This window comes from Stigmatopora nigra, chromosome 21 (genome assembly GCF_051989575.1).
Source record: "Stigmatopora nigra isolate UIUO_SnigA chromosome 21, RoL_Snig_1.1, whole genome shotgun sequence".
Classification (NCBI taxonomy): Eukaryota; Metazoa; Chordata; class Actinopteri; order Syngnathiformes; family Syngnathidae; genus Stigmatopora; species Stigmatopora nigra.
This window is the reverse complement of record NC_135528.1, coordinates 653,052-676,885: the sequence shown is the minus strand read 5'-3', so window position 1 is coordinate 676,885 and position 23,834 is coordinate 653,052.

The following is a 23,834-nucleotide window of genomic DNA, read 5'->3' as shown; positions in this document are numbered from 1 at the left end:
ACAAAATCTAGCTATCACGTATGTCAACAGTTAGATGAGACAAGTCGGATTCGGCGGCGTTAATAGCAGGAAGAAATTTTAAAGCAGTGACTTCTTTGGTTTGTCCATAATGCAGTGCATTTTGGATACAGATCCCAAATAGTCACCACATTATTGGCTCTGATTGGTTAATGTGATCGCGTCTTATGAAATGGAGCCTAGCGCTCGATTAGCGCGTGTGCGTACGTGCGCGTCAGGAATTTTTAGACACAAAATCTAACTATCACGGATGTAAACAGCTAGATGAGAAAAGTCGGATTCGGCGGCGTTAAAAGCAGGAGGAAATTTTAAAGTAATACACTTCTCTGGTTTGTCCACTGTTAACTCGGCTAAATCTCGAATAAAAAAAGGTTTACACACCTGAACAGCGACGGTCCGTGCATTTTCTGGCGACGCCATCAATCCAACCGTCAAACTATTTTAGGGCTATAAAAACTACTGCTTTCACAGCTGCGACTCATTAAAAATAATCAATAATAACTGCATACAATTAAAATATTATTTAGGAATATAGCCACATATACTCAGCAAAAATCATTTTTAACTGTACACAATATCCATCCTCCTTTCTTCCTTCCTTCTTTTCTATCGCCATGAAAGCTAATGATGATAGTCGAGCCTGTCCTGTCATATTTCTGGCATAGTCTGTATTGAAAATTGCTTTAAATCAACACAACAATATATTTGCTTGTGCTCGCTCCAAGTACGGCTTAGTAGCTCTCGTGATTAGCGCACTGAAAGTGGCGGACACACCCTTTTTCCGCCCTTTCTTAATGATGTCCATTTTTTTTCTGGAAAAGTCCGTCTTGAAAATAGCTTTGTGAGCAAATCTGCAACCAAATCCATTTGTTTTCCCCCTCCGGCCATTGTGGGTGGAGTTTGTGATCTCTGGCTGGCTCACTTTGCCTTTGGTCCGCCTACTAGCCAATCATAGTTGGTGAAAGCGATGACGTATCCCTATGCCTGCGAAATGGCCTTGGTGTCACCAAATCGAATACTGATTGGTTAAAGCAACAGTCTTACTGGCGCTTGTTTGGTGCAGCAGAGCCCGCAGAACTGATTGTGAAGGCCTTGAGGTAGATTTCGGACCCTGGCAACAAATAATGGCTGAAATGTGATTGGTTAAATGCTTCAATATGAAAACACACATCTGGAAGCAGTGCAACCAGGGGAAAAGCAATGAAAGGAAGCTAACAGACAATTTGGAATTCTATAAGTATTGAAGGACAAAATATAATATATGATTCAGATATTCCTTGAAAGCCCGCCACTGCACCTGAAATAACTATGTCTTTATAAATGAAAACAATAACAAAAACTAGATCCATCTAAAGGAAGTTATAAACAAATAAAACAATTCATTTTAAGTGTTGGAACAATGTTTTAAACCGAGAAAAATCGACGAGTGATAAGAAAAATCTGTGAATATGACTTGCCCTGACACAGAAGTGCAGGAGTCACAAGCACGTGGCTCTCAAGCCGCTCTTTAGTTCGCAGTCTAGCTTTGAATGCTCTGCCGACACCAATCTACCGGCTGGAGTTCTTTTGTCAATCCATCCGGAATGACAGCGAGCACCGAATTAGTGTGCTCGCTGTCACACCGGGTGGATTGACCAAATAATTATATATCCCAGCATGCACCGCGCACGGTGGAAACTGGAGTCGCTGGCTGCTTGTCATAGTTACGAGACCTGTTGCGGATCAATATTGGTGCATATATAGGGCGCAACAGATTAGAAAGTGCTTGGTCCGCCCTTCAAAAAATTGAAGGCTTTTAGGTGCGCCTTATAGTGTGGGAAAAAAATGGTATGTTGTTTTTCATTAAAACATCAGAAAGATGTGTTTCTTTAAGTTAAGCTGGATACTAGCCATTTTGTTGATCAATTTCGAGGTATCCTCTACCAAGGTGGTGGGCACATAGTAATCGTGGTTGGGGGCACGATGAAGGTGTTTACCAGATCAAGTTTAACATCAAATTTCATTGATTCATTTTCCATACCATTTATCCTCACAAGAGTCACGGGGGTTCTATAGCCTATCCAAACCAACTATGGGCAGCAAGCAGAGGGCGTCCTGAATTGGTCGCCAGCCAACCGCATGGCACAAGAAGACAGACAACCATTCACTCACACAGATACCTGGGGTAATTTACGGTCTCCAACCAGCCTGTCCTGCATGTTTTGGGATGTGGGAGGAACCACCGTATCCAGAGAAAACCCACGCAAGCTGATATGTTCACCAATAGGCATTCCCAAATGTATGCACAAATAAAGACAAAGGACAATCTTCTAGATTTCTTCTTGCAAGGAGAAGCTAACCGGTTAGGCCAGTTCCCGCTTCGTTCTGGCATCACACGCTTCTTTTCTTGTTTATTAACTTCAAAGACCCTAGTTACAATGGACGTCTCAACTCTCAGGGGTTGAAAGTTATGTGCAGCTCAAGGAGTATTGAATCTTCTTTGTTTCGTTTAGTCCAAGGTCCCAGGCATTTCGATGTTTAGTCTACCTAAAGGTCTCAGGAGCAAAGTATTTGCAAGCAACCATATAATAATAATAATATGAAACTAAGTTTAATAGTAAAGCAAAGCATTCTTCATTGCAAGCAAATTTGTAATAATGTAAAACTAATAATCCTAAAACAAGCAAACCTGAAAAGTCCACACAGTGAGGACCCACCTAGGCGAGTAAGCCTCTACACCACGAGGCAGCTGAGTTAGAATATATCGATTGAAATTCATATAAAATAACCATCATTTGCAGCCTAGCGTCAATGGTGGATCTGTAATGTTCTACCATTATGTTGAAAACCAAGCTCCTTCCGACTCAAAATTACGATAAACTTCTTGTCACTATTTATTTTATAATCCAGCTTCTCTTATTTTGTCTTTAAACCACAGATTTAAATTGAATGTATATTTAAGAACAGATCTCACATGCAGCTGACCTGTCTCATACAATTGTCTTATATGCTCCAATTTTCCCACTCACTCTGTAATAAAAGAAAATTGTGTTTGTCCAATCATCCATGTCTTGATCACTAATGGCAAAGCAAGTTTTCAGTTGCATCAGCCATACAAATAGGCTGTTTTCGATGTGTCCCCAGACCCAAATGTGGACAACACACCTTTCAGTATACATTTTTCATAATATTCATGTGGCTTTCATAAAAATGCTTTCCTGAACAAAATAGAGGAACTTTTCAACCGATAGATTGAACAACTTATAGATGGGCGATAAAACAATAATGATAATTATCGTGAAATATTTTTTGTCAACAAGAACTGTTCGGTTCACCAATAGGCATTCCCAAATGCACGTACAAATAAAAGAGACAGTACAATCATCTTTGAAATTCTAATAAGCTAAGTTAAGCAAACCATTCTTTGCGAGCAAATATATGATAATGTAAGACTAATAACCCTAGCATCCTCCCTGTTATTATATATTTGTACATAATCCCATCATTAACTCCCTTCCGGCAATTTTTCATTATTTCATATTTTACGACAAATACAAATACACTTGGCCAACGTCCGTTGTTTCGATCTTTACCTGAATTCACCTTACTTGCATGTCTAGTCTGAAAAAGGAAGAACAACTCATCTACTGCACCCAGATTCAGACCATTCCCTGTAAGGTTCAAACAGGTAAAGTTAGCACAGTGGAAAAATTGGCTTGCCTTTCACTGCTTTCTCAACTGGATGGAAACTGTTTCAATATTTTTTCTTTACAAGCAAGAAATGTTTTTTTTTCTTTTGTGAAAACACTACCCAAAGAATGTTGAGTGAAGGAGTTTTTATATCCGATCGTATTTTCCTTCGTCTGGTCGTATGTCTTAACCCTTTGTAAGAAGGTTTAGTCTCAAAAGAAACATTTGCACCTTTTTTTTGCATATGGAGACAATAAAACCAATATAAAAGTTCGCTCTAGTTTATGGGATTGCTCTCTGAGCAATAATCTTTCCAATCAATATTGGAGTGGTTGCCATTTCATTTTATTACGTTAAAAAGTTGTTCTCACCTGTCTCCTCAAACGTTTCAACTGACAGAATCTTCCTATAGTGCAAAAGGTGGATCCACATACTCCTCTCGGATAAAGCCAAGAAGAACATGACCATGCTGCTGGATCATCTTAATCAGTTCACTGTTAAGTACCCTCTTGTATTGCTTCCTTGCCTGCCCTCGAAAACTCTGCTCTGTTCACCATAATAAAGTCGTAAAACAGTGGTCTCCAACCGGTCCTCAAAGGGCCGCATTGGGTGCATGTTTTCATTCCAACTCAACAAGGATACCTTTTGCAAGTGCAATCAGTTATTTAGAGTAAGGTGCTACTTATTTTAAAGACACCTGATTGGTTAAAATGTCGGCGCTGGATCGGTTGGAACAAAAACCAGGACCCACTGCAGCCCTATGTGGAACCGGTTTGAGACCACTGTCGTAAAAGAACCAAACGTCCTGAATGTTTTTTGTGTGACAAAGAAGTATTTATTCCAATGACTCTATCAGAGGAAAAAATGAGTTGTAGAAATAACTGGAAACTCAAAAGAGCAATGACAGACAGTATGTTCTTCACAAGTGTATGTAAACCTTTGACTGCAACTGCATTTGCAAATTTCTCTCAAATTTGGTTAAGATATGGGATTCCCATTACCCAAATATTCCAGAATTCATGCGCCAATGCATTTAGTCAAACCCAAAGCGACAAACATAATTTTCATTTTAGCCAAACTTTGGAGCTTGGAGAATTGTCCGTTTCCCACTTATCTAAGCATGTCCTTGCCAATCTCTGTAACAGTTAGGTGCATTAACCCCATAATTACAATGCTGTAAATTTAAAGATAAACTTCTCTTAATTTGTATGCCCTTAAAGCATTAGAAAGCAACGTCATTTGGTTGTATCAATTGTTCAATGCTTAGGCAATCCGTAATATCCTAATAGTCATCAACATGACCCATGTCAAAGCATATTTCCCCGGCTCAGGTCAAAACAGAGAATGTATTTTGTGCACTTGAAAACATTCCATGCTTCTTCAGTCCTAGGGAAACTACGACTATCCTAAACCAATTATTTTATCTAAACCAGCCAGGTGCAATTTATCTAATTATTTGGATGAATGCCATTAATTTTCTCATGCCATTTATGCACTGTTAATTTCATGTTTGATATCATTAACAACCAAATAATCCTTAATATTTAAGATCTAATTCGCAAATCATCCCATACAATGTTTGCTTAAGATAAGAGCTATTTTCTGTAGCTCACTTTTGCCACAATTAAAACCTACAATAATTAAATCAGAGTAAACAACCTTCTACTAGGCATATACTAATTACAAATTTCAATAAAAGACGGTACTCGGACGATTCGCCGAAAGACGTCTCGCCGACGGACGTCTCGCCGACGGACGTCTCGCCGACGGACGTCTCGCCGACGGACGTCTCGCCGACGGACGTCTCGCCGACGGACGTCTCGCCGACGGACGTCTCGCCGGCGGACGTTTGGCCGACGGACAGTTCGCCGAATGGACGTTTTGCCGACGGACAGTTCGCCGAATGGACGTTTTGCCGAACGGTCAGTTCGCTGAACGGACAGTTCGCTGAACGGACAGTTTGCCGAACGGACGTTTCGCCAAAAAAATTAAGTGTTTAATTCATCATTTTATTAAACAAATAAAAGTGGGGTTGTTTGTCATTGTGTTGTTTTTTGTGCCGAGGTTGAACAACACACACGATCCGGGGGCGGAGCGAGCGCGCAAATCCCGTTTCTGCGAAACTTCCGTTCAGCGAAACATCCATTTGGCGAACTGTCCGTCAGCAAAATGTCTGTTGACAAAACGTCTTTCTGCGTATCTTACGGTCAAAATAAAGGACCCACAAATTGTCACCAATATGCCATAATGTTGTAAATTTTCTCATCCCTTTTTCACTAACCAGCTGATCTCTTATGTTAAAGTATTTTAAACAAACCAACGATTCAAAAACACTTAAAAATCTTTTATCCTCCAAAAGCTAGTTTCCTTCAATTAAGAGCCCTTCGAAATCAACAAATTGGTCAAAAATGTCTATCTTGCTCTATTCCCAATTCCGAAGCTTTTACCAAACATTGTCTATTACCTTGAAAGATATTTTTGTTTAAAATTTTTGGTTTTATTTTTGTTTAAAATCCCCACAAAAAGGAGAGTTCAAGATGGCGGCGCGCTCGGGCGCAGCGGCTCATTGCTCTCCAGTTTGTTGGTTGAAAGGCAAGACACCCAATTTCACAACTCACTACGGACTGACTGTCGATATCCCTAAGAACATCCGGAGACCTCCAGGATCTCCGAGGATATCCAACCCCCCCAAAGTACGCCGTAGACGGCGAAGAGAAAGGAGGCAGGGGAGCGGATGTCGGGCGGCCATTGCGGTTGGGCTACGACAACAACCACTCCGAGCCCCGCTTCCTAGTATCTTTTTGACAAACGCCCGATCCATTGCCCACAATTTTTGGCGTGGATCTGCCTTCTACAGGCGAACTGAGGGAGGGTAAGTAAGAAGACAGTGAGAGGTAAGTGATACATTTTATTCTTGTTAGCATCGGTGAGGCAACAAGAGGTGATGCGATGTTTCCATCGTGGCGGAGTGCTAACAAGTCTGAATATGTCAGTTAAGGGGTCTTGCCTGGGATGGCGGACCAGTGGAGAAGCACTATACAATTTCGTCATACGCAGCTGAGGGTATGATGACTACTCGGCTTTTTGTCAAGTCAATGATGACGACAATGCCTATGTCTGATGTAAAATGCAAAAGTAATCACAGAACCCTGAATTTCCTGCAGACCATGTTTTGTTCTTTTTATGAAATGTTTAAACCCTAAGCGCACTCTTAGCCGGTAACTGTGACCTTTAGACTCGCTGCAAAAGCAGCATTTCCCCCCTCGCACACACATCTAATATGTCCCAAATTCCTTGTTTTGCTTTGTTTACAAATGCCTCCCCAGCAAGGTATTGTGAAGTTGCTTAAAACAGTTCCGCGGAGCCGAGCGTGAGTCATCTACTCGCGACTCCCTGCTCTCCCAGCCGCGGTTGCATTTAAAACGTAGCACAGTCTCTTCCCTCGTTTTTCCTTTTTGCACGGTTGGTAACTATGGTGATCTGTAACTTCAGACCCAACATTTAACTGGTGCCGAAACCCGGGACCTGTATCTGGACGGACGACCGCCGCCGAACCGAGCACATAGAGAATCTGTCGACAGCGTCTCTCCTTGCGAGACGGGTCTCCCCCCTCCGGCCCTGGCCGTTTGCCCGGACATCAGGTCCCGTGAACCAGACCGGCACTGAGGACTAACAGGTATTTACTGTTTAATTATCACGATTTACACAAAAGTTTGATCAAGGAACACCAAATAACAGAAGGAACATAAAAGAGCCCGTGAATGTAGGCCCGTGAATGTTGGCCCGTGAATATGATAAGAAAAAAAAAAAAGGTACCTATGATCCGGGCATCAAAGGGATCACTGTTTTATTAGATGAGATCCATAACACTTATTTAACTAGTTTTTAACCTGTTAAATAAAAGTGTAGTTTACGGGTGCCCTGGTAGTGGAAATTAAAAGTTGCCGTAAATACGTAATAATTTACACCTCCCCACTCATTGTTCATCAAAATAACTGCGTTCAATATAACTAATATATCATAAAACGCAAAACATTGTTAAAAATTAAAAAACAGTGCAACAAAAGAAAAAAAGTGAGTATAGTGGTTGTGTGTGTGTGTGTGTGTGTGTGTGAGAAGGGAAGGGCGTAGCCGCCTCCCGCTCCGGAGTAGAAAAAAATGGGCCAGTGACTGAGAAAAGAGATAGAGGAACACTAGGATGTTAAGTTTATTGCAAGCTTTGACGCTAATGCGTGCAAGTATCTAGAATCCTGGGTGACCAAGTATGATTTAAACCTGTCTTTGAGAGACGCCAGAAATAAAGAAGAAGTTAAGAAAAGTTTAATGGAGAAAAGAGCAAAGAAGATTAAGAAGGGAAAGAATGTAGAAAAGTTGGAAGCACAACTACGTGCTGTTGAAGTGTGGATAAAACACAGTAAAATAATGGCAAAAAGCATTTTGGAAAAGACAGAAAGAAAAGTGTACCAAATGAAGATAAGACCAACGGAGGAAACCGGACCAAGACGAAGAGACACCGGAAATGCACCAGTCGCAGTACAGCAGCAAAATTAGCCAGAACTGGAAGCAGACGTCAACCAACAGCGGGGACCGCCTACCCTGTCTACCCCCCCCCCCCAAACTCCACCTCCACGAGCTTAGGGGACGAAGCCTACTCACCTATTGGAAGCCGTACAAGATCAAACACAACACCAACAGCAGACGTCCTGGCGGCAACAACAAAATTATACCCAAACATTGCTGCAACAACAAAATTCAAAAGAAGTACACCTATACGAGACCCCCTCAAGGCTATGCAGAGAGCCCCACCATTGTCTCTCAAGGAATCAACAACTGTCTGAGCCTCCATGAACACAGTGATACCATTCAAATTTTGATTTACGTAGATGACATTCTCATCGCCAGTCCAACCAAAGAAGAAAATCAAGAAGCAGTGAAACTGTGTGAACACCTAGCAAAGACAGGAAACAAAGCCTCACTGACCCAACTACAGTGGACTCAGACTGAAGTAGTTTTCTTAGGTCACATCATATCGGCAGAAGGAAGAAAACTAACCTCTGATCGGAAACAAGCTATCCTTGATGCCCCCAAACCAACGACCAAAAGACAGATGATGGCCTTCCTAGGCCTAGTGAACATTTGCCGCCTATGGGTTCTGGACTTTGCCGAAATAACGCAACCACTAGTGGATTTAATTTACCAAGAAGACATCGCCCTGGCCGATCCCATCACATGGATGAAAGAAGCTAACGAGGAGTTCAATCAGATAAAACAGACTATCACAAGCACAGGCCCCTTGGGCCTACCCGACTGCAAGAAACTGTTCACCCAAACAGTGGACTGCAAAGATGGATTCATGACATCCGTCCTACTCCAACAACATGGTACACAAATGCGACCGGTGGCCTACTCCTCATAGAAACTTGATGCTGTTGCCAGTGTGTCCAAGCAGTGTGTGCCGCAGCAGTGGCTGTCCAAGCATCCGCTGAATTGGTGTTGTTCCATCCCACCACTCTACTAGTAACACACTCAGTAGATGTTCTTTTGACTCAAACAAAGATGGCATTTCTCTCACCAGCAAGACATCTTGGCCTAACAGCTGCACTATTGTCCCAACCCCATCTCACCATCAAGAGATGCAGCACTCTCAATCCTGCAAGTCTCCTCCCAGTGGAGACAGATAGGACGCCACACAGAAGCCACCGAGAAAATCTGCAAACCAAGAAGAGATTTGCTAGACACACCCTTACAAGAAGGAGAAGCAGTGTTTGTAGATGGTTCTTCAAGCAAAGATGAACGAGGCAACAGCAACACAGGCTATGCAGTAGTCACACAACAAAAGACCCTGAAAAGCGGAAGATTGACAGGAAATCTGTCAGCACAAGCAGCAAAACTCATTGCATTGACAGAAGCATGTAAATTATTCAAAAACAAAGCAGTGACCATTTGGACCGACAACCAATATGCCCACTCGACATTACACATCTTTGCCGCCATGTGGGCACGACGAGGCATGAAAACATCCACAGGAAGACCTGTTCAACACGACAAATTGCTCACTGACCTCTTAGCCGCTGTACTGCTACCCTCCAAAATAGCAGTATGCAAATGCAAAGCTCACACCTCAGCAAAAGACGCCGTTTCGGTAGGAAATGCAAAAGCAGATTTGGCTGCCAAACAAGCAGCTCAAGACAAAACAAAGATCGTCATGCTCACCAACCACAAAGAAACACAACAACACAACAACATCCCAAAACAAGTACTGATCGACATGCAAAACAATGCTCCAGAAAAAGAAAAAACGCTTTGGAAAATGATGAACATTGAACTTACCCCAGAAGCCCTCTACCACAAAGAAGACCGACCAGGCCTCTCTCGTAGTCTGTTCCACGCAGTAGCCACATTGAGTCATGGGAAGTCCCATGTCTCAACAGGAGGGATGATATCGATGGTACAACAGACAATGACAATACCATAGGGTTTACAAACCTATTTTAAAACTTTTTGTAGGTCATGTCTGGTGTGTTGTCATCACAATTCTCAGGGAAACTTAAGACCACAGAGAGGGAAATGCCCAGTGGGCTCCTACCCATTTGAAGTTTTTCATATGGACTTTATTGAACTACAAGTGGTCAGCACAAGTACTGTTTAGTGTTAGTAGACTCACTAACTAAATGGGTTGAACTTGTTCCTTCAAAATATCCAAACACCCTCACAGTAGCCAAAGCCATTTGTAAACACATAATACCAGAACATGGCATTCCACGAGTCTTGTGGAGTGATAACAGCAGCCATTTTGTAAATACCATCGTTGACAATGTGGCCATCCATTTAGGGATCCCCCTAAAAAATCATAGTGCATACCATCCACAGAGCGCAGGCTTAGTTGAACGGACCAACGGTACTATTAAACTAAGACTCAAAAAGACCATGGAAGAAACCAAAAAACCATGGCCTGAGTGTTTATCTCTAGTAAAAACGTACATGAGAATAACGCCAAACCCACAAGGGATAGCGCCCTTTGAGGCAGTAACAGGCAGACCCTTTGTGCTCCCCTTATGGGAAAACCAGCCATGGTCAGACAAAACAGGAGAGGCAGATCCATTGACTAAATGGTTATGTGAATCGTTCAAAGAACGGACTGTGTCAAGAACTAATGATCTGCCCTGTACTCCTCTTCCCCCCGCACAGGAGACGGTGACCCCAGGTGACTTGGTGTTGGTGAAGGTGATAAAAAGGAAAACTTGGTCGAGCCCACGCTGGGACGGCCCATTCGTCGTTCTCCTGACCACACCCCCCGCTCTAAAAATCGCTGAGAGAGACTCGTGGATCCACCAGAGTCACTGCGAAAAGGTCACCGAACTCAAAAAGAGATACCCCCTGATTCGTGTCAAAAAGAAGAAGAACAAAGGAGAAGATGAACCCTTTTCAGACATTGTTTGGACTTTGCCTGTGACTAACCATCACCACAAATGCCACAAAGATAAAAAAACAAATCTGGGGCCCTGAAGAGTCACGTTTGCAGTGTCCAACTTGGCTGAACCCCCAAACCCTCGAGTACGCCTACACCGTCTGCTCACCACAAGCCCCCGGAACTGCAGATCTTGTGGTGCCCCTGGAAGGACTCAGAAGCAGGTGCATTACCTGTAGAATGGGGTACTTCGATACTACTACACTGGTGACCGGAATCGCATATCCGACACCACAATGGTATGCAGGGATTCAACCAGAGTCGAAAGGGATGAAGTATCGGGAGGGGTGGGATTCAGTTTTTGCCATGTCGGATAGTTTTTGCCACGTCCCATCGACTGAAATATCACTGACACTGCAAAACAATACCAGGAAGAAGTCCCCAAACTCAAGAAGAACAATACCCATTTGACCATAACTGTAAAAACTCCAGTTTGCTTTGGTGCCATGGGAATTTTCTTACAATCCAGCATTCCTATTTCAATTCTGTATCCTCGAGCCCGAAGCACAGCCCACTTATACTGGGGGCAACCCTGATGCGTATAAACATGTCCCTGTTAGCATCATTAAAGACGAAGAAAAAGATCCAATCAATCAATCTGTTATAAGCTTGGGACGACCCCTTTAATCAGGGTGAACATACACACCCCCTAGCCACCAACACCTGGTGGCAATATGCCAATATGACTGCACACAGGAATAACTTGTCGGGTTGTTATGTTTGTTCCCTCTTACCCCATGCAGCTGGACAGCCAGCTTTGTACGCTACGCCATTTACACACACAGACGGATTAGAAGCCATAGCCAAAATCTTTGCCCCCACACCCACTTCTAATGCCAAACGGCTTTCTGTGCTCAATCAAGCGTCCGCTACAGGATTTAAAGTCACCCTAGACAAATTACATTTGGCTTATTGTAATGATATTGAAGACGACTCATACTGTTTCCCCTTGTGTGTAAATTTAACAGGAACAGGGGACAGGTCTATCTCATCAGTCGACTCCAAACACTGTAACCACACCACACTCATGCCACTTAGTTTTGCACCCGAGGCAATAGAGGGAGTCTGGTGGATGTGTGGCTGGAAGGCGTATATGCAACTGCCTGTCAGCGCCGCAGCCATCTGTACTCCTGTCTCTGTCTCTGATAACACGTACATAGTAACAGCAATACCAGCCCCCCAAACAAAAGGCCCAAACGCTTTGTTACTTTCAAGGAACATGATCCCATTTTGGTGGGTAATGTCCCCATATAGCGCAGATATTGGTCAACTAGTGACAGAATCCTACAAGCCCTGTTCCCCAGCATTGGTGTAGGGAAACTCGCACTCAGAATAGAAACCATTGACTACAGATTCCAAAGTTTTGTTCATGCTTCCATCCTTTTTAGAAGAAGCCCAGAATGAAGTTATTTGTGCCACTTGCCTTATGGCCCTTCAAACTAGAATGGCAGTTGATTTGGCCTTAGCTCCCCAAGGAGGAGTGTGTGCAATGATTGGAGAACATTGCTGTACTAACATCCCTGACAATAACCAAACCATAATAGACGTCCTACACACCATGAAGAACCTTAGGGATACCATGACACGTGATGACCAGGTTACCCCTGGCTGGTTAGACTGGTTATTCTCTGGCTCCTGGTCCCAGGTTCTTCTTAAAATTTTGGGACCCTTCCTTGTGATCATCATAATGTTCATTTCACTATGTATTACTTGTTCCTGCTGTATTGTCCCAATGTCTAAGAAGTTAGTCACCCATATGTTCGTGACTCAGATGTATCAATATAACTTACTACGCATAGAGGATTATGTTGACACTGTGGAGAACGACACAAAGGTGTGACCCTCATCTTATTGTGTTTCCCTAACTTCAAATTCAGTTCCATTCTCAGACCAAGAGGTTCTTGTCACCGTGCGGTGGGGGAGTTATGGAATTTTGCCCCTCCAAGTTACGGGTTTTCGCCATATCCTGAGAACGGTTCAAATGTTGTGAATCCATTAATGATGTAATCCTGAGAAGACTCAATTGTTTTAGTATTTACTGATGTCCTTTTAAATCCACAACAGGAGGGAATGTGAAGTTGCTTAAAACAGGAGTCTCAATAATATGTGCATTTCTAAGAACATCCTGTCTATAATCTCTGTCTTGATATTGTACTTCTCCGTGATGTCTATAATCTCCTCTCAACACGTCTCAGTGTTCAACTGTTGTACTTTTCCATAATGCCTATAATCTCATCTGTTGTACTTTTTCATGACATCATGCTGAAACTTAATAAAAGCAACTTGTTACTTGGGAAGATAAGAGAGTTCCGCGGAGCCGAGCGTGACTCATCTACTCGTGTCTCCCTGCTCTCCCAGCTGCGGTTGCATTTAAAACATCTTGCCCCGTTTTCCTTTGTGCTCGGTTGGTAACTTTGGTGATCTGTAACTTCAGACCCAACAGGTATCATGTTTGAGATGTCGCTTTTTAGCTGTGGATAATACATTTTAGAGAAGACTACCATTAGTCCATCATAAGCTAAATTGATTCCTCATCCAATATCCAACCATATTACACTATTTTGCCGAGACACTTAATCCTAAAATAACTTTATCCCACAGCAAAAAACGTATTTGCACACACAAGTTTCCTTCAGCAACCCCAAGGGCCAATTGATGTAATGCCTTCACGGAAGGGGTCTGATGGGTTCATTAATAATTACACTTCTCTATAATTATCAATCACTGCAGGCAGACATCTTATTCAATTATTGACATTTAATTAAACAACTTGCATATCTGGTAATAACCCTATAAGGGGGGATACATCAAGGCTTCAAGACTTCTTCCCGATCTCCAAAGTATCTCCTCGAACAGTAATTTGTCGTACGGCTTTAAAGCCATGAATCAAAACAATTACAAGGTTATTGATTAATCCAACATGCGTAATCAAAAACAACATCTCTAACTTTAATTACAATTAATGTATTTAACAATAATAAACAGAGGAAACTAAAAACAAACTTCATTTGAATTAAAACAATCACACCTTCATTTCACATAACAATTACATAAAGAAGCACGATGTGCATCACGATGTAGGAACACTATGCGAGTGTTCCTGGAAGTGATAGATATCCATCTGATAGTAGCAAGAGTCCTTGACGACTCTTCGCTGCAAACCCAGATCAACAGTCCTCGGAGCCCGGGACTGGGTGAGATGTCAAATAAACAGTCCTTGTGAGAGGACTAGCTGACTGGTTACGACCCCGAGCACTCTTCGAACAATCGGAAGAATGATTTAACAAAGAAATGATTAAATACACACACACATATATATATATATATATATATATATATATATAATAGTATTACAGAATAAACCCAAAATTTTAGTCGCTTGTGCGATCAGGGTCCACAAGTTGCTCATTGAATGGCTGCATATAATCAAGCTTTGTTACTATCCCGGTCCAATTGGTCGCCCCTCGGGCTTCATGTACAAAGTCGGCAGGAGTGACCCATGCTAATCTTTCCCATAGGCCTTATCAGGCCCCCTAGTCATTTCGCACCACATTTTCATGTTCATGTTTACAAAACACTCCCGCGTCCCAATCAACTCAGCAGCCGCAGCAAACAGAGCGCTTCCCCCGCAGTCGGCTCATTATTTGGCAAGTCTAAAGTATAATAAAAAAAACGCAGGTTGGCAACCCTGCAAAACATTTGATTGGCCGTTTTTAATTTCTTTTCGTCTTTTAACCACCATATTCCCGCTAGCGGACGAGATCAAAGCCAGGCTAAGCTGCAGTAGGCCACTCCATCCTAGTAAACAATATATTCAGGTACTACTAACAGACATTTTACACATTTCTCCATTCGGATCTCTTATCCAAACCGCAATTGTGTCTAAAACGACGGCATCCTGACCACCTGCCGTTGTCACAAAGACCCTCCCCCTTGTATGCCTAGCACCTGGAATATCCATTTTAATTGCCGTTTTACAAGCTACAGTTTCACACAAAATTTCCAATTGAATTCCTTTCACGAAAAATATGATCTCTGGTTTAACCAAATCAAATGCCCGGGTTTCCATTACATTTAGCTCAACATCTCCATATTCAAAGTCCTCATTCAATTTATTTTGAGTGGGCATGCCGGCTAGTCATGTCGATTAGGCCTTGTTTTTAAAGACCCTCTTGTCTGGGCAATCACGCGATATAGGTCCCAATTCTCCACAAACCCATTAATTTCGTAATTTCTTTTCTCCCAATCTTTTGGTAAACATCCCTACGCTTTCGCCACCTATCTCGGTAAAAATGTTTTCCTTCAGCCAAGGAGGCCCCGCTACTCTATTTTTTATTTTTTATTTTTTATTTTTTATTTTTTATTTTTTATTTTTTATTTTTTATTTTTTATTTTTTATTTTTTATTTTTTATTTTTTATTTTTTATTTTTTATTTTTTATTTTTTTTTTTTTATTTTTTATTTTTTATTTTTTATTTTTTATTTTTTATTTTTTATTTTTTATTTTTTATTTTTTATTTTTTATTTTTTATTTTTTATTTTTTATTTTTTATTTTTTATTTTTTATTTTTTATTTTTTATTTTTTATTTTTTATTTTTTATTTTTTATTTTTTATTTTTTATTTTTTATTTTTTATTTTTTATTTTTTATTTTTTATTTTTTATTTTTTATTTTTTATTTTTTATTTTTTATTTTTTATTTTTTATTTTTTATTTTTTATTTTTTATTTTTTATTTTTTATTTTTTATTTTTTATTTTGTATTTTGTATTTTGTATTTTGTATTTTGTATTTTGTATTTTGTATTTTTTATTTTTTATTTTTTATTTTTTATTTTTTATTTTTTATTTTTTATTTTTTATTTTTTATTTTTTATTTTTTATTTTTTATTTTTTATTTTTTATTTTTTATTTTTTATTTTTTATTTTTTATTTTTTATTTTTTATTTTTTATTTTTTATTTTTTATTTTTTATTTTTTATTTTTTATTTTTTATTTTTTATTTTTTATTTTTTATTTTTTATTTTTTATTTTTTATTTTTTATTTTTTATTTTTTATTTTTTATTTTTTATTTTTTATTTTTTATTTTTTATTTTTTATTTTTTATTTTTTTTTTTTTATTTTTTATTTTTTATTTTTTATTTTTTATTTTTTATTTTTTATTTTTTATTTTTTATTTTTTATTTTTTATTTTTTATTTTTTATTTTTTATTTTTTATTTTTTATTTTTTATTTTTTATTTTTTATTTTTTATTTTTTATTTTTTATTTTTTATTTTTTATTTTTTATTTTTTATTTTTTATTTTTTATTTTTTATTTTTTATTTTTTATTTTTTATTTTTTATTTTTTATTTTTTATTTTTTATTTTTTATTTTTTATTTTTTATTTTTTATTTTTTATTTTTTATTTTGTATTTTGTATTTTGTATTTTGTATTTTGTATTTTTTATTTTTTATTTTTTATTTTTTATTTTTTATTTTTTATTTTTTATTTTTTATTTTTTATTTTTTATTTTTTATTTTTTATTTTTTATTTTTTATTTTTTATTTTTTATTTTTTATTTTTTATTTTTTATTTTTTATTTTTTATTTTTTATTTTTTATTTTTTATTTTTTATTTTTTATTTTTTATTTTTTATTTTTTATTTTTTATTTTTTATTTTTTATTTTTTATTTTTTATTTTTTATTTTTTATTTTTTATTTTTTATTTTTTATTTTTTATTTTTTATTTTTTATTTTTTATTTTTTATTTTTTATTTTTTATTTTTTATTTTTTATTTTTTATTTTTTATTTTTTATTTTTTATTTTTTATTTTTTATTTTTTATTTTTTATTTTTTATTTTTTATTTTTTATTTTTTATTTTTTATTTTTTATTTTTTATTTTTTATTTTTTATTTTTTATTTTTTATTTTTTATTTTTTATTTTTTATTTTTTATTTTTTATTTTTTATTTTTTATTTTTTATTTTTTATTTTTTATTTTTTATTTTTTATTTTTTATTTTTTATTTTTTATTTTTTATTTTTTATTTTTTATTTTTTATTTTTTATTTTTTATTTTTTATTTTTTATTTTTTATTTTTTATTTTTTATTTTTTATTTTTTATTTTTTATTTTTTATTTTTTATTTTTTATTTTTTATTTTTTATTTTTTATTTTTTATTTTTTATTTTTTATTTTTTATTTTTTATTTTTTATTTTTTATTTTTTATTTTTTATTTTTTATTTTTTATTTTTTATTTTTTATTTTTTATTTTTTATTTTTTATTTTTTATTTTTTATTTTTTATTTTTTATTTTTTACACAACGGACCCGTCTCATCACCCTCCTTTCTGTGGAACAAGCAGTTTCTCCTATTAACATGCACATTCCCACTCACCTCAGCTATCTTTGAAAAAAAAAACAATCTTAACATTTCCGTCGCAATGTTTTTTGCCATCAAGAACCAATACTTGGTATCATCACATCCACCCTCCTTCTTTTTATATAGATTACCCCGAAGCTTAGTGCGTATTTTATCCTGCAGGTCTATTATTCCATGCATATTAAGATAGTCAGCAAACTCATATTTGTTTAACCATAAGTTTAGGTGTTTAACCTTTGTAGCGCTTTGATTTTCAACAAATTTCCAATCTTTACACTGCAGACGCTGTTTTGGATCGTCTTCCTTAGCCGCCTTATTATTCCAGCTCCCCATTTTGAACTGAGTTGGTGTGCAATTAAGTAGTAATTTTCCTTTTTTGTCTTTTCTTTTCAGCCTTCGTTTGTTTTTCCTTAAGTTATCACCACACATGCAACACGCATGTATACCCTCCCGCTCTTCGTACACTTTCGGAGTATAAGTACCCAACGGACACAGACAGGACACCGAACGTCCTAATTTTTAAAGACTCGTGCTCTCTCTCACCTGTTAGGACTAGTATTTACACAGGGTTTTATAGTCGCCGTCCCCAGGACGCGAGTCTACTTCTCAAGATGGACCATCAATGCAATGGTCGGCATCAGCACAGTCGCGAAGCATGGAAGACAGCCTTGGAATAGTTACACTAGCTACTAGCTAGATACTATTTGCGAATGGATTGTGGCCTGGTGATCAGCATCAACAGTTGCGAACCACGAAAGACAGCCTTGGAATAGTTATGCTAGCAACTAGCTCGCTACTATTTCTGAAAGGAATGTGGCCTGGTGCTCGGCATCAACATAGTTGCGAAGCATGGAAGACAGCCTTGGAATAGTTACGCTAGCTACTAGTTAGCTACTATTTGCGAATGGATTGTGGCTGCCTGGACGAACGTATTAAACTCAGCGATTTCGATTTAGGAAAATCCTTCTAGGAGATTTGCACTCCAATCAAAGCATGAAGGCTCTGGCAGCAGGGAGCTGGATGATGTCCTTGGCAGATGAGTATGGACCAATGGCACGGGCATCAAGTCGGCGGACAGAAATGGACGGCGACATAGGGCTGATTACAAGTCAACTGCGGACTGGAGAGGAACGAGCCCCGCCAGGCTTTCATAGCCCCTGTAACACCGGATGAACAATGAACCAAAATAGAACCTCCATACTAGCTCGGTCGTCGCCCAGGATAAAAAGGGCCGCGCTTTCCGTCACGCATTGGGGCGGGAGTGTCAAGTTGGCTACTGATGCGACCATTCAACACCATTCAGCCGGTCCTTCTGAGAGGGAAACTGGAGGTGGCTGGAGTAAGGAAGCACCTAGCTGCATGGATCATCGACTTCCTCACCGACAGACCACAATATGTGAGACTCCGGGACTGTACGTCTGATGTGGTAACTTGCAGCACGGGGGCCCCACAAGGCACAGTGCTTTCCCCACTCCTCTTCTCCCTCTACACTTCAGACTTCAAACATAATACAGACACCTGCCACCTCCAGAAATTCTCCGATGACACCGCCATTGTTGGACGATTGACTGACGGGAACGACCTGGAGTACAGGGGAGTCATCACAGCCTTTGTCGACTGGTGTAGGCAAAACCACCTGCACGTCAACACCAGTAAGACAAAGGAAATGGTCGTTGACTTTCGGAGGACACCTCAACAGACCACTCAGGTGAACATCCAGGGTAAAGACATTGAAATTGTGGAGAACTTGAAGTACCTGGGTGTTCACTTCAACAGCAAACTAGACTGGTCCACAAACATAAATGCCCTGTACAGAAGGGGCCAGAGCCGCCTCTACCTGTTGAGGAGCCTACGGTCCTTTGGAGTGTGCAGGTCACTGTTGAGAACCTTCTATGACACTGTACTGTGGTGGCATCTACCGTGTTTTATGCAGTGGTCTGTTGGGGAAGTGGGAGCACGGAGAGGGACAGGAACAGGCTGAACAAGCTGATCAGGAGGGCCAGCTCTGTTCTGGGCTGTCCTTTGGACTCTGTGGAGGAAGTGGGAGAGCGGAAGATGCTGACCAGGATGAGGTCCATCATGGACAGCACCTCCCACCCCCTGCACGAGTCGGTGGAGTCCCTTCGAAGCTCTTTTAGCAGTAGACTGCGGTACCCTCACTGCAGGAAGGAGCGCTTCCGCAGATCCTTCCTCCCATCAGCTGTCAGGCTCTTTAACTTAAAAAAGGCTGTGGGTTAGGACCTCCTGAATTCTGAAACAGTATAGATGTGCTTCTATATATATGTATGTGTATGTATATGTATATATATATATATATATATATATATATATATATATATATATATATATATATATATATATATATATATATATATATATATATATATATATATATATATATATATATATATATATATATATATATATATATATATATATATATATATATATATATATATATATATATATATATATATATATATATATATATATATATATATATATATATATATATATATATATATATATATATATATATATATATATATATATATATATATATATATATATATATATATATATATATATATCTCAGCAACACGGTTACCTATTTATATATTTATTCATGTATTTATTTATTGACTTACTATTAACTACCTATTTGTGTATAATGCCTTTCCTATTCCTGCATCCTCACCCTCTTCCTACTGCAACAAAGAAATTTCCCGATTACGGGATGAATAAAGTGATCCAATCCAATCTAATCCAATCCAATAAACGATAAAAACAAAAGTGTAACAAACATAGCAAGAAAAATATGGTCAACAGACCTAATCAGTATTGGCACATGGAATGTCCGGACTCTTGCCCAGGTAGGCAAGATTCATGATCTCACCCACAGCCTTTTAAACTACCACTGGCACATGATTGGACTTCGCGAAGTCAGATGGAAAAATCAAAGTGTGCATCAAACCGAAGATCAACATGTACTCTACTACAGTGGTGAATCGGATGTACACCAGCGGGGCGTTGGCTTCTTAGTTAACAAGAGTGTGAAAAACTCAATTCTTGGTTGCCGACAAATCTCAAGCAGACTTATGTCCATCCGCCTGCGTGCATCGCCGTTCAATATGACGGTTATCCAGGTTTATGCTCCCGCCAGATGACATAGCTGAGGAATTTTATTCTCAACTACAGGATACTGTCAACTCTATTGACAAGAAAGATATTATCATCATACAAGGGGATTGGAACGCCAAGGTTGGGGTAGATGCAATCGAGGACTGGGGAAACCATTGTGGACCCTCCTGCAATTTAACAACTACCGAGCGTGGACTACCCCTACTTGAGTTCGCCAGTCTTAATGACTTGGTGCTTGCTAATACCCTTGTCACACACAAGGATTCAGGACGCTGTACTTGGCATGCACCCAATGGCATGCGTCACCAAATCGACTATATCCTGGTGCCAAATCGCTTCAAATCAGGTATCAATTGAGCCACAACGCGCACTTTCCTAGGTGCAGGTGTGGGAAGCGACCACGACCTGGTGCTGCTGAACTTCAGAGTCAGACTGAGGAGGATTGTAAAGGCCAAGAGCCCCAGAATCAAGTTTAATCTGGACGGACTGAAGTCCCCTGACATACTGGAAGCATTTCGAGCAAAAATTGGTGGCAAGTTCTTAGCAATGTTGGAACTTGATGATAGCCCGGAAGGGTTAACCACCAATTTCAACTCTGTGATGGTCAAAAGCGCAACCGATATACTGGGAATTTATCGCAGGAAAAAGAAGCCATGGGTCACAGACAACATTCTAGATCTGTGCGACACACGTAAAGCATTGAAAAGGTCTATCAACACAACAAACGGTGCAACGGAATACAAAGCGGTCAACAGAACGATCAGACTCCACATGATTAAGGCGAAAGAAGATTGGATCAACCAACAGTGTTTGGAAGTCGAATCTAGCCTTAGAGGTAACAATAGCAAGAAGGCTTTCCAAATCGTGAAGGATCTGACCATACGGAAACAGACCAGAGTAAATTCGATCAAGGACAAAAATGGACATTGCCTCACCGAAAGCCAAGATATTCTGAAGCGCTGAACTGAATACTGTTCCGACCTATATAACCATGAGGTTAATGGGGACCCAACCACTCTCACGTGTCAGGATCCACCAGTTGAGGATGATTACCCAATTCTCAAGGACGAAGTTAGATCTGCCATCAAATCACTGAAATCCGGAAAGGCAGCGGGTACTGACAACATACCAGCAGGGCTTCTGAAACACGGAGATCAAGCAGTTATTGAAATCCTCACCACCATATGCAACCGGATATGGCAGACTGGTAAATGGCCGTCGACCTGGACACAGTCACTGATCGTATCAATCCCGAAGAAAGGCAATCTGCAATTATGTCAGAACTACAGAACTATCAGTTTGATCAATCATGCTAGCAAAGTAATGCTCAAGGTCATCCTGAATAGACTGCAACCCCAAGCTGAAGCAATTATTGCCGAAGAACAAGCTGGCTTCCCTAAAGGAAGATCCACTGCCGAACAAATCTTCAATCTTCGAGTGTTGTGTGAAAAGTATGATCAACATCAGAGATATATACCATGTGTTTATCGACTTCAAGAAAGCGTTCGACAGGGTATGCCATGATGCACTGTGGGCGACAATGAAGAGATACAACATGGGCTCAAAGGTCACCAAGATCATACAGGAACTGTACGCCAAAGCTACCAGCGCAGAACTTGTGCAAGGTTTAGTAGGCGACTGGTTCCACACCCAGGTTGGCGCACGACAGGGATGTCTGTTATCCCCCACACTGTTCAACATACTTCTTGAGCAAATCATGACGGATGCACTTGACGACCATGTTGGTTCAGTCAGCATTGGTGGCCGAGTGGTCACCAACCTCAGATTTGCAGATGATATCGATTTGATCGCAGGTTCTGAACTCAAACTAGCCGATCTTGTGGCCCGCCTTGACAAAGCAGCAGCAAGATATGGCATGGAGATCAGCGCCGAGAAAACGAAAATCATGACGAACAGTGTTAGGCCTATGATGTGCAAGATTGCAGTAAATGGCTCCCAGTTAGAAACTGTGAAGCAGTTCAAATACCTTGGATCGACCATCAGTAACGAAGGCTCCAAGGCTGAAGTCTTGGTTCATGCAGCTCAAACTTTAGTAGCACTAGCCAAACTGAAACCAATATGGAGAGACAAATCCATCAACCTCCGCAGCAAACTCAAGCTGCTGCGTGCCCTCGTCCTGTCAATTTTCCTCTATGCAAGTGAGACGTGTACGTTGACTGCTGAGCTTCAAAGGAGAATACAAGCACCGGAAACGAAATGCTACAGGACGGTTCTCGGTATCACCTCAGAGACCGGGTATCAAACGATGAAATTTGGGGTCTAATTACTGCTCATGTAGACAAGTATGAAGACCTCCTGTCAATCGTGAAGAAGAAGAAGCTCAAGTGGTATGGCCACGTCGTCAGGGGTAATGGACTTTCCAAAGTCATTCTCCAAGGAAATGTCAGTGGCAAACGCAGACGAGGTGGCCAGAGGAAATTGTGGACGGACAATATCAAGGAGTGGACGGGATCTGGCCTCAACGCAACGCAATTAGCCGCCCGCAGCCGTGAGAAATGGAGACAAATGGTTCAAGAATCTCCATCAGGGTGCCCCTACGACCCTGGTGGGTTACGGGACCCTGACTGACCTGACTGACTGTTATCCTAACCTGTTGTTTACCTTGCTTCTCAGCTTTGATCAAACGTATCATTAATGCCACATTCGAACGTACCATGATTGTTGAAACCAAGCTAATGCTAACTCATATACACATGCAACAATCCACACCCCAATCTGAACCTGATGTTGCTTACTGTCTGACACTGATTATGACTTTCCTGTTCTGAGACACCAGAACATGAGGCGATCGTCCCAAGCGGGAGGTCAAGGGAGCAATTTTCCCTCGACTGCGTGAGGGTTTTCGCCCCCTTCTGGTCGGTCTAAACTCCAGTTCTAATTCATTTGTGAAGAATTTTGTCAAAGTAGTGTCGCTAATAAATGAAGTTCCAATGTTTTTATACTTACAACAGGAGGGAATTGTAAGATAACATTAAGATGAAATGAAGTCGCTTGGCAATCGTTTGTTCGTATTTTATCAGTTTTTGTAAGTATAGAAACATCGTTGTCATGAGAAACTTGCCCCGCGTTTAGTCGTTGTCATGGAGACTTGCCACTGATTAATCAGACTTTGCCCAAAGTTTGGCCGTTGCCATGGAGACTTGCCACTGATTA